General features: G+C 44.5%; 1 non-coding gene across 1 annotated transcript; it reads right to left on the bottom strand.

The window, feature by feature from the left end:
• Positions 1-670: 670 nt before the first annotated feature.
• Positions 671-744, bottom strand: trnan-guu (transfer RNA asparagine (anticodon GUU)). The gene has a single exon. It is a non-coding gene; the product is annotated as a tRNA-Asn (tRNA).
• Positions 745-8,865: the final 8,121 nt, after the last annotated feature.

The raw sequence follows: 8,865 nt of genomic DNA, 5'->3' as shown, positions 1-8,865 counted from the left end.
TCCCCCGCCCTTTCCCTGTCGCCCTGCAATTGTTTTTCCTTCAGACACTGATCCAGCTCCCGTTTGAAAGATAAGATTGAGTCTGCCTCCACCATCCTTTCAAGCAGTGCATTCCAGATCCTAACCACTCGCTGCTAAATGGCCACCTCCTGTTCCTATGTGTAAAGTCTGGGAAACACTCGATCAATTCCTGCCACACTCACAGCCTTCCTAAATATAGCACCGTCATTCTATTCTCATAAAACCAGCTCCTGAAGTATAGGCCAGCTGTGTAGGTTAAAGCTCTGGTTATGTTCTGAACATTGCTGTAGTGTTTCCGTAATGTAGTGGTTATTAGATTCACCTCACACGCGAAATGTCCCTGGTTCAAAACTGCGCGGAAACATCTTGAAAACATGTTCAATTAAATATTTGAAGAAATGGATTTATTCATATTAGTGGTTCAATATTAACAAAAAACAATGTCCCACAACCTTGTTAAATTTTCTGATATCTCTGTTCAGTTCTGTATACACTCAAACTGAATGCCCATAAAAGTATTGGAGTGGGAACTCACTGGATAACAGCAAAGCTGGCAATGTTTGTGGAATATATTCGCGCAGCCAAAACGCACAATGACAACCTGGAATCGTGCAGCACCGAATTCACGGGGAAAAACAGTTAAATGCTTTGCCCCTGGGTGGGCTCGAACCACCAACCTTTCGGTTAACAGCCGAACGCGCTAACCCATTGCGCCACAGAGACTGACATAGTTACACACTGCAAGACATCCCAAACCAGGGTGTCAGTCAGTTAAAGCTTCAGATTGCTCTGACCGGGATGGAACTTGTCCACTCTCAGTTGTACTTTTCCCAAGTAAAGGGTGGGACATTCATTGTGGATGTGTGGAAGCAGTCTGGTCCCGCACACTGCAGACACTTCCATGTCACCACCAACCAGCTCTCCCACAACCGGTGTGATCGACCTTCCAGCCTTCCGGTGCCTTGTCTGTGACGAAGTATTCTGATTGTCCCGAAGCCGGTATTAGGTATACATTCCTTTTCAGCTCCTGACTGCGGATATTGTTGTGATTAAATGCGAACACAATGCTAACAGGGACAGTTCAATTCACCGTTTCTTTGCTTGGTGAAATTTCAAAGATTGAAAGCGACGCACATCAACCCCAAACCTCGTCACCTAGTCGCTAACTCGACAAAACTTTGCATTTTCTTTCCATGCCAAGCATTTTATATCAATACATTGCAATGCCAACGCACTTTTTACCTGGCAAGACTGAAGTACAAGCAGTGATGAACAGTGTGAAACAGAAACAGCTACTTGAAAAACCATAGCCTCGATGGCATCTGTGTGAATTGTTCTGCATCGATAATTATCAGAGAGCAAAGAGGAAACTGATGGTGTGGATGAGAAAAGGCCGAGACAAAGTGTACTGTTGGAGATGATTTTGTTGTTTTTGAGAATTGTTTCAAATATTTTACCACGGTTGGTTCCATAGTGTAATGGTTAGCACTCTGGGATCTGAGTTCAAATCTCGGTGGAACCTGATTCCTTGTTGTCCCAGCTGCTGAAAAGTTGGGACAAACAAGTGAAAGACACCTGGTACTGGTGGGCAGTTTTGTTGCCTTTGTCACTGATGCTTGATCTACAAGTCTAGTTATCAAATCGTGTGCTCAACCATCAGTTACCTGTTACAAAATGTTGTGAACGGCTGTCTTGCTCTTTTTGCTTCGTTGCTTTTAACCTCGAATTACTCGCACACATTCAGTTGTAGTAAAGGCAGGATCGGGTCTTTTATTTAAACATTCATACCAAACAAACCAAGTATGAAAGTTACTGAGAACACTTCACAAAGGCAGCTTGCTTTGATTTCCGTGGCTGCTTGAGACACACACCTTCCGAATGTTCAGTGTATCTGGTGTCTGCGTGTGTGAGTCTTATCTTTATACTCTTATTTCTTTGCATTTAGACAATCACGGCTAACTGATTTGTGAATTGTTTAACATACAGACTTAATATTGCTTGTTTAACCTACAGATGTCATTAAATAGTAACAAAGGTACAATCAAATATTTAACATACAGACAATGACCAGTTACTCATTTCAATGGCTGAAGGCACCACATTGTCTAACAGTCTCTTTCCATCCAAACTTCAATCTTCCTATTTTTTAATCCAAACTTCAGACTGCGTGCTGAAGCAAAGAGTTCAGCAATGCTCCCACATTCCCCCACTTCTTCTCCTCGCCTCTCTGCAGGTCTTATCTGGGTAACATACATTTGCATGGTGGCTCGAGCTCGATCAACAGCATTGTCCATTTGTTGTCCTTGTTTTCCAACACAACATCCGCAGTAAATCAAAATGACCAGCATGATCAGCTGAACCAGCACCAGCAGAAGGGCAGGGTGTATCATTGTGTTCATCACACCTGTTGCCGTCGGGCTCCATCCCAACAATGACTCCCACCAGCTCACATGTTCAATCTGGTCCAAAGTTGTGTGCACCTTCTCGATTTCCGCAGTGTGATGGTTAATGTCCACAACGATTGCTTGATTCAAACTCTGTAGCTGTTGAAATGTTGTATTCCATTTCCGTATTTCCTTCTTCCAAATAGCAGCATGCTTCGGGTCAAAGTAGGGTTCTTGTCGATTCAGATTCTCAGGATGCTATTGTAAAATCCGTTGGTCTGTGATCACCATATCCATTTTTACTTAAAAGTCAATTTTCAATTTTTGATGTTTCCAACTGAATTCCATGCTGTTTACATTCAGAAATGTAAACTCGCAATCGGTGTCTTCGACTAAATCTGTTACCCTCTGCACAGGTTTTAACAATTTCCTCTGCTTTGTGGGAGAAGTGTAACAGCATCGAGTAAAGGATGACGGAAATGCTGAATAGTCAGTCGAGAGACCCAGTCCTTCCCTCAGTTCACCCTTCGGAACTGCTGTAATTCACTCTCTCGACATTTGCAACAATCCAACTTCTATTTCACATCCTTTATGATCATGTTTGTAACTCCCACATTTGAGCTTTTCACTGAACATCTCATCAGTTCTGAGACAGCCCATTCCTGCAGACACTTTAAATGTTTCTGAACAAGCTTCTCCCACTGCTTTCATCTCTGACTGTTCAGTAACTGCTCCTCGTGTATCTGGGGTGTTGGGGAACTGTCTCTGAAGAGGGGAATCCCCTTCCTCCAGGAGCACCTTCATTTGTCCGGCAGACCCTGTGTCCATTTCCCGCTGCCCTTCCACACAAGCCTCGATAAGGGTATGGCCACCGCTATCCTGAAGTAAGGGTCCTAAATGAACGATATGTGTGGTTGAGGCACGGCATCCCTATCGGGATCCTCCCTCACCTGCGGAATCTACCCCCGACCTCAGCAACTGAACCGAGGTATCATTCCTGTCTGTGTCTCCAGCTTCTCTTTCCTGATTCTTCAACTTTTCTTTTAACTTTTCTAATTCTTTAGCCAGTCTATCCCTGTCCTCTATCAACTGACGGCCACCTCCTGGTCCTGCTCCTTTTATGTGACTCCTCGCGGGATTCATCCACTAAGGCCCTTCTGCCTTCCATCGCTGTAACCCCTGTCTCACTTCCATGACTGAAATTCCTGCAGTTCCCTGATACAAGCTTTCTACCCTTGCCAACCATTTATCAAAACGTTTGTCCCCACCCCAGGCATCTACTTGCAGAACTACTGACGGGGGTAGGAGAGTCAAAATGATCTCTCTATGTGTACCATCACCGTAATGACTGATATCAATCCAATTACTTCCCAAACTTTTACACAACTGGAATATACGTTCCCCAGCTTCCCTGGGTCCTTCCCCTGGTAATAATACAAGCCGCTTTATTAACTGTGGCCCTGAGTGAGTAACAAAGATTGCAGCGATTATTCTACCAAGCATGAGACCTGGAAGTTGTTTCAAAACCTACTACCTTTCCCCCGTGATTCCCTAACGCGCGCAGAACCATGTGAACCCTTGGTTTCTCTGATATGTTCCCTGACTGTCACCATCCCAGAATATTACACCACCATTGGGCAAATTTATTAAGATCCTGAAGGTGTGTGGGTCCCACTTCACTAAGGATAGCTCTCATGTCCTGTAACTGTACCCCTCCTCGCTCATACCAGGTATCGCCAAAACCCCTGAAGGTCGTGTTCCCTTCACGAGCTCCACAGGGAGTAGAGGAATCATGATCCTGCTCTCGCCTTGTTCGCTCGAGCGTGCTTCCCCCACTCTCCACATTACCGGAAGGTCGTGTGTAATGTTGTGGGGTGTTAAGCGTCTGAGCAACCGAAGAGGCATCTAACTGCTCCGCCTCCGATCCTAACGTTGCCACGTGAACCACACGGGTTCGAGGCTCCGAAGTCAGAGAAGACAAAGGAGCTGTGGATGGGAACGGTGGGCATTCTCTCTGTCCCTTAATCCCCTTTTCAACTCTCAGACCCGGGGAATCCTCCGAATACCACCCAGCTTTATCAATTGCTGTCTCCGTGGGCAACCTAATACCACCATCTGCTGCAGCTTAGATATTCCTTTCTCTAGATCTTGATTACGCTTCTGTTCATCAGCAAGATGCTGCCCCGAGTGCCTGAAATCACCAATTCTCTGCTTCTTTACTCACTGCTGTTAGCTGCTCTCTGAGTTCTGAGACTTCCCTATCTCGAGCCTCAGCCTCTTCTCCTAACGTTTGAATCCCCAGCATGAGACACTGCAACACTAACGCTTTTCTCTTTTTATCACTTTTTAACCCAAACACTTTAATCTTTTTTAACTGGACACTCTCCACTAAGGACTGCCGTGTCTCTCTCCATCCTCCTGTCATTGTTTCCTGTCTTATCCCATAGGTTCCCCCTTTCGACTCAATCCACTCATTAAGAAATGACTGGAGCTCAACTGGAATATCCCCTGAGCCTCCCATTACTAACTGAAGATCCCTTTAATTCACGACAACTAAGAGAATGCTCACCCCTCGAACTGATGTGTGGGAAACACTTCTTCCAACAACTCAGCCAACTTTCTGCTTCATGTCGGGGACTTCGAATAAGCTAACGAACTTTTGAAAATCATGTCGGGGTCAACAAAATGTTGTAAACAGCTGTCTTGCTCTTTTCGCTTCGTTGCTTTTAACGTCGAATTACCCGCACACACTCCGTTGTAGTAAAGGCAGGATCGGGTCTTTCAGTTAATCATTCATACTAAACAAACCAAGTATGAAAGTTACTGAGAACACTTCACAAAGGCAGCTTGCTTCGATTTCCGTGGCTGCTTGAGACACACACCTTCCGAATGTCCAGTGTCTCTGCTGTCTGTGTCTCTACAGTCCATAAAAGTCTCATCTTTATACTGAAAAAGCCTTTGAACTCTTATTCTTTCCATTTAGACAATCCTGACTAACTGCTTTCTGAATCGTTTAACAGACAGACTTAATATTGCTTGTTTAACCTGCAGATGTCATTAAATAGTAACAAGGTTACACTCAAATACTGAACATGCAGACATCATCAAATCGTTTAGTCCAGAGTTTCCATTATTCCCACCGTAACAAGGTACTCAAATATTTAACATCCAGACAATGACCAGTTACTCATCTCACTGGCTGAAGGCACAACATTGTCCAACAGTCTCTTTACCATCCAAACTTCAATCTTCCTGTTATTTAATCCAAACTTCAGACTGCATGCTGAATCAAAGAGTTCAGCAATGCGGGACTGTGCTAACACAGAGCACAGGATTTGACAACTAGACTTGTAGATCAAGCATCAATGACAAAGGCAACCAAACTGCCCACCAGCACCAGGTGTCTCTCACTTGTTTGTCCCAAATTTTTAGCAGCTGCGACAGCAAGCATTCAGTTTCCACCGAGATTTAAACTCAGATCGCTAGATTCATGTCCACAGTGCTCACCATTACACCATGGAACCAACGATGCCAAATTCTTTGAAACATTTCTCAAAAACAAGATCATCTCCAACATTACACTTTGGCTCGGCCTTTTCTCATCCACACCGTCAGTTTCCCCACTTTACGCTCTGCTAATTATCGATGCAGAGCAATTCACACAGATACCTTCGAGGCTACGGGTTCTCAAGTAGCTGTTTCTGTTTCATACTGTTCATCACAGCTTGTACTTCAGTCTTGCCAGGTAAAACGTGCGTTGGCATTGCAATGCACTAATGTAAAATACTTGGCATGAAAAGAAAATGCACCTTTTTATTGAGTGCAAAACATGCATTGCCTGCATTTCAAAAAGCGTTGCTTTTATTCATCCTGTGGAATGCATATTGCACAGATAATCTCAGCACACATTGTGCAGGTAAATGCAGCAACAAACTGATTTCCCCTCCGCTGATTTGTAACAGGTAACTGACGGTTGAGCACACGATTTGATAACTCAACTTGTAGATCAAGCATCAATGACAACGGCAACAAAACTGCCCACGAGCACCAGGTGTCTTTCACTTGTTTGTCCAAAATTATTAAATTATTGACTCTCATTCAGTTAGCATTTCTTTAATTGTGCAAATGAAGATCATCGGTTAATTAATGATGTTTTCCGGTGAATGCAGGATAACATTTCACAAAAAGCACCAACGTGGGGCTCGAACCAGCGACCCTAAGCTTCAGAGTTTCATGCTCTCCCAATTGATCAAGCGGGGCTTCTTCCAAATGCGGGTTTTTGTCGCTGATTGCAGCCAGGCGCCTGTTGGCTCCGCCCCAGATGTTTAAACTTGCTGTCGAGGAACTGCCAGGATCTTCTTGAATGGTGGATCAGGCTCGAGGGGCTGAATGGCCGACTCCGGCCCCTAATCCTTACATGTTTATCATCTCATGACTTTTCACAGGAGAACAAACTTGCCCCTGAGCATGCATGAGGAGAAAGCTACAGAACATATTCCCACCCGGTGAGCTTTCGCATGTGAGGTGAACGTGTTAACCGCTACACTGCGGAAACATCTCCACTTTCAGCACCCGGTCAGACGGAAATGTTAAGCGAGCAGGTGAACTGCAGAATGCCACTTTTGAAGAGTTGGTCGAGGTGTCAAACAATGAGTTTCGCCAAATGATTAAAAGCAGAAAGTGTCAGACATTGGATTTGAACTCACTCCTCCACATGCAATTGCAATCCAAACACAGCACCTTTGACCGCTCAGCCATCCTGACTAGGTGCTGCTGTGTTTGGCCACCTGCAGGTTGATTTTGAACTTCTGTGTCCTGTCACATGAAATAAATGAGGGCAGCAGGCGTATCTCTGTCTGACACCGGGGAAACAGTGAGACAGACCTTGGAGCAAGGGTCTGGTTATTGCCAAAGAGCAAAGAAAATATTAATTCTGGAAGAACAATTTCCAAAAATACAGTGACATCAACATGACAAAATTAAACCCGGAACACGTGCCCGGCAAAGGGCAGGAGAAGCTAGATAGTCTGGAAGCTCGGTCTAGCAAAGAAAGTATTGGTATTGGTATTCATGGTGATTACGGCAATTATTAATCGTCTCACAGTCCTCAATTATTTTAATGCAATGAACTGCTCGAGGATTGAAAGCAGATTAGTTCACCGGATCTTAACCCCTTGACCACCAGGGAACAGTTATGATACATGTAGATACATTTATATATATTTATATATGAACCTGAATATCAGTCGCTAGCTACCTAGACCTCATGGCGCAACGGTAGTGCATCTAACTTTGAGTGAGAGAAGTTGTTCCACAGTGATACCCATTTCATCTTTTGTTCCCTTTTAAACACTAGAAACTGAGACAGGGGGAATAAATAGAGAAATAAAAGCCCAGGGATATAGAGAAGAGGAAGAGTTCCTATGGAGTGGAGGGTAGCCAATGTAACCCCACTTTTTAAAAAAGGAGGGAGAGAGAAAACAGGGAATTATAGACCGGTCAGCCTGACCTCAGTAGTGGGTAAAATGATGGAATCAATTATTAAGGATGTCATAGCAGTGCATCTGGAAAATGGTGACATGATAGGTCCAAGTCAGCATGGATTTGTGAAAGGGAAATCATGCTTGACAAATCTTCTGGAATTTTTTGAGGATGTTTCCAGTAAAGTGGACAAAGGAGAACCAGTTGATGTGGTATATTTGGACTTTCAGAAGGCTTTCGACAAGGTCCCACACAAGAGATTAATGTGCAAAGTTAAAGCACATGGGATTGGGGGTAGTGTGCTGACGTGGATTGAGAACTGGTTGTCAGACAGGAAGCAAAGAGTAGGAGTAAACGGGTACTTTTCAGAATGGCAGGCAGTGACTAGTGGAGTGCCGCAAGGTTCTGTGCTGGGGCCCCAGCTGTTTACATTGTACATTAATGATTTAGACGAGGGGATTAAATGCAGTATCTCCAAATTTGCGGATGATACTAAGTTGGGTGGCAGTGTGAGCTGCGAGGAGGATGCTATTAGCCTGCAGAGTGACTTGGATAGGTTAGGTGAGTGGGAAAATGCATGGCAGATGAAGTATAATGTGGATAAATGTGAGGTTATCCACTTTGGTGGTAAAAACAGAGAGACAGACTATTATCTGAATGGTGACAGATTAGGAAAAGGGCAGGTGCAACGAGACCTGGGTGTCATGGTACATCAGTCATTGAAGGTTAGCATGCAGGTACAGCAGGCGGTTAAGAAAGCAAATGGCATGTTGGCCTTCATAGCGAGGGGATTTGAATACAGGGGCAGGGAGGTGTTGCTAGAGTTGTACAGGGCCTTGGTGAGGCCACACCTGGAGTATTGTGTACAGTTTTGGTCTCCTAACTTGAGGAAGGGCATTCTTGCTATTGAGGGAGTGCAGCGAAGGTTCACCAGACTGATTCCCGGGATGGCGGGACTGACCTATCAAGAAAGATTGGA

The sequence above is a fragment of the Pristiophorus japonicus genome, unplaced genomic scaffold, assembly GCF_044704955.1.
Source record: "Pristiophorus japonicus isolate sPriJap1 unplaced genomic scaffold, sPriJap1.hap1 HAP1_SCAFFOLD_42, whole genome shotgun sequence".
Lineage (NCBI taxonomy): Eukaryota > Metazoa > Chordata > Chondrichthyes > Pristiophoridae > Pristiophorus > Pristiophorus japonicus.
This window is presented reverse-complemented; position numbering and strand designations above follow the sequence as displayed.